Source organism: Microtus ochrogaster, unplaced genomic scaffold (assembly GCF_000317375.1).
Source record: "Microtus ochrogaster isolate Prairie Vole_2 unplaced genomic scaffold, MicOch1.0 UNK1, whole genome shotgun sequence".
In the NCBI taxonomy this organism is placed as follows: domain Eukaryota; kingdom Metazoa; phylum Chordata; class Mammalia; order Rodentia; family Cricetidae; genus Microtus; species Microtus ochrogaster.
This window is the reverse complement of record NW_004949099.1, coordinates 1,301,602-1,305,269: the sequence shown is the minus strand read 5'-3', so window position 1 is coordinate 1,305,269 and position 3,668 is coordinate 1,301,602. Positions and strand designations below refer to the sequence as shown.

Sequence of the window (3,668 nt, the reverse complement as noted above, 5' to 3'; positions counted from 1 at the left end):
CCCCGCCCCCTAACAGGGCACCACCCCCCTCCCGACCTCCTCCAAGACCTTCTGTCTAGAAGCCAAAGTCTGAGCTCTGGGCTGCCTGAGAAACTCCGGGAGGAGGTTCCTCTACCGTTAGAAAGATCTTCCCAGCCCAAGGTGGTGAGTGGTGACCGACCCGGCACGATTTCAAAGCAAGTCGTGATGGGCAGAACAAAATGGGAATTTTGAACTGCCTGAAGACAGACAATGAGACAATTGTAGTCACATTTCGAGCCTGTGACCCCTCACCTCTAGAAGAAGGTTCCAGAGATGGCTACACTGCCAGGATGCTCTCAACCAGATCATGTCCCATGGAGACCAGGAAGAAAGTAATTTCTGAGAATAGAATGCAGCATTGGATAAGAAATAACCTGGTTGTGATTCTGAATGCCACCTTCCTCCATGACTTGACTCTTGACCCTTGGACTGGGATCCAGGCCATCTTTACCCCTGGGCACTGGCCAGTAACTCTGAAAAGGTGTGGTGTCCCCAGGGTGCATCAAGCTGGTATTCACCGGGGATCTGCAGGATGTCTTGTTTAAGAACACATGCTCTATTCTCCTTCCCAAACCCCCCAGTTTCCCGGTGAGGAGGGAAGCAGTCTTGGCGGTGGGAAAGTTGTGTTGCCATGCTGAGACATTAATGGAGTCGGTCCTTAACACCGATCAGCAAGCCTTTATGGGAGCATACAGCTGGTACATCTAGAGGTGGCTTCAGCCAGGCACAGTCCCTAAACCACCAAGCCCTGTCATTGTCAGAGGCAACCTGCTAACGATTTGCCTTACACATAGAGGTTTGGCTTTGGCATAGGTCAGAGGTGATCACATGAGGTCACAAGGTCCTCCATCTTCAGTACACTGGAGATTTCAAGAGACAGTAGTCCTGACCTGATAAGAAAACTATTCCCCATTGATTCACTCGGAAACAAGCCATTGTGTGTAGAAGCAGGTGTGTTTCTCCTTGGCCCTTCAATCTACTCACAAATATTAGCGGTTGTTGAAACACACCCTGTGTGTAACACAGAAAAGCCCTGCCTGAAACTGCCATCCCATTCCTCCACATCTGCCGCCTGACCAGTGAGCCCACTAACCTCACGTAAATCCTGGGCATTGTCACCCACCCATGAAAACAGAGGTCATTGTCAAAGACAGTGTGCAGCCCCTCCAAAACCATGCTCCTACCCTCAGTTTTCCATGGGTCCTGAAATTCCCGTCTCAGGCACCCAAAACTATAAACTCTTCGCTGGAACAAAAAATTGAAAATAAATAGAAAATAAATAGGTTTAGGGACTGTGTCTGTGCTTTAGGCTGCGGTCCACAAAGACCCCTTAAGAACAAGTTAGCCTCCTTCCTTCTGCTTGTTTAGAGCAGAGGCGTCAGATGCAGTGCATTCTGTAGGCGCCAATTCCTGTTCCCCAGGCTGACATTTCTAATTAGCCTCAGGACTACTTCTCAGTTTAGCCCAATGATATTTTGCCACAATACTTCAAACCTCAGCTCTAATGGTCTGTCAATCATCAGTTAGAATTGACAGAGATAAACACTATTTGCAATCCCCACCTTAGAGAAGCAGAGGAGAATGGGTGAGCTACCAGCATGAAAGGTATTGTCTGGGGAGAATTGACTTAGGGGTGCCTAAGTCCATGACCCATGATGGCCCATCCGCGGTGACACTTTTGTACCCCAGACCTCACCATGCCCTGCTTTTCAGGACTTAGGGACGCGACCTCCCTTACTCTTACTGAACAAAGTTTCTTTAGTGCAAGTCCCTCATTAAACAAGGGTGGTGGCATTGCTGGGCCCCAGACACCCATTCCCAGGAGAATGGGCTCCCCAGGCTCACAGCATGCGGACGATGAGCCCCCTCCCCCTTGGCTACTGTTTTGACTGCTGGCAGTACAAAACGGCCCCCCCCTCCACACCACGACTGCACATTTGTGTGGCCATAAGAAAGTCTGAACCAAGATGCTGGCGTTGCTGTTCAACAAAAGTGGGCTCCAGGGAAGGCAGCAGGCCACCCTGTGCCCTGTACAGTTTCCCAAGAGGCCATAGTAAAGTGTCTGAGGAATAAGGAATGTTGGTACATGGTGATTCTGAGAAGAATTTGCAAGGTTTGACCTTAGAATTGACTCAGTATGTCTTCCCTGGTCATTCAGAATTATGGTTAGAAGTTTCTAGAAACTGGACAAGGTTACTACCTTTCATAATAGGCTACTCTGGGCAGGAAAGTCTACCTGGTTTACAAAGTCCATCGGTTCTATGTCGTTCCCTGTAAGCAACCGGAGATGGTGGTTCTAATTAGGAAACTGTGTGTGTGTTATTTGTTTGACCCCTTGTTATTGTCCTTATGGAGTTTTTTTTATATAAAAGCCAAATTTTGTTGTATATATTCATATTCCACGTGACAGATGGAAGCACGCCCTATAGGTGTGAATAAAAAGAACAGTTGTAGTAAATTATTAAAGCCAGTGATGTTTCACGGCAGGTTACTCTCCAAGCTGTGCTTGTTGATTTCCCACGACTATACCGCTTTAATGTACCAATAGTTACTGAACCGACGACACCCTTGTTTACATAACATCTAAGACAGCCTTGCTGAGAACTGCAGTCAGTTCCTCTGTTGACAGCTCGCTCACAAACAGGGTCCTCCCAGGCACCAGGGACAAAGCTACCCGGAAACCAATGGAAAGTCTTGGCTCTCAGCCAGGGAGGGGGGGGTCTCACTAGGACCCTTAGGAGGAGCAGACATGATCTCCACTTGCTGCCTGCACACAACGTGGTGGTGAGAAGTCCATCAAAGGATGAGTGTAAGATACTGACCAACAGTTCAGGAGCAGAAGGAATTCATGCTGTGTAAAAGGGTGGAATTTGTTTGCAAACCCTAGCAAGCCTGTTCGTACTCACCAGGGGGAAGGGAAGGGAGCATTCTGGCCAGCTGTCGTCTTAGCTGTCTGAGTCTGGCTACACTATCATGCTTGGAGAACTGATTTCAAAGCATTAGAATATGATTTCTGGATGCACATAACATTAGACTCTTCTCTTTTTCTATGATAATTTAGTTATGGATGTTCAGCACCTCCGAGTCATTGTTATGAAAGATCTATCATCACTGTACCGTGCTGTAGGAGACTAGGCTGAACCTGTACAATGGTATACCCTGGAAGTTGCTTTTTTAAAAGAATAATAATAAATACCTAAAACCAGCTCTTTTCCTTTTTATTTGTGTGCTTGTCATTAAAATAAAGTACACGTTTTTTCAAGTACTTACCAAGGGGTCATAAGGAAATAACTGGCAGGCTAGTGAGAGGGCTCAGCTGGCAAAGGAGCTTGCTGCCAAGCCTGACAACCTGAGTTCGATTCCCGGAACACACATGCTAGAAGGAGAGAACCACTCGTAAGATTTGCTGTCCTCTGACCTCCACAGGCACACTGAAGCACACAAACACCCACATACACACACACACAGGCACACTGAAGCACACAAGCACCCGCATACACGCACACACAGGCACACTGAAGCACACAAGCACCCACATACACGCACACACAGGCACACTGAAGCACACAAGCACCCACATACACGCACACACAGGCACACTGAAGCACACAAGCACCTGCATACAGGCACACACAGGCACACTGAAG

General features: G+C 47.8%; 1 protein-coding gene across 1 annotated transcript in view; it reads left to right on the top strand.

Moving 5' to 3' along the window:
- The window catches only part of Antxr1 (ANTXR cell adhesion molecule 1), a 218,251-nt gene that overhangs the window by 185,463 nt on the left and 29,120 nt on the right, over positions 1 to 3,668 (top strand). The window lies entirely within an intron of this gene.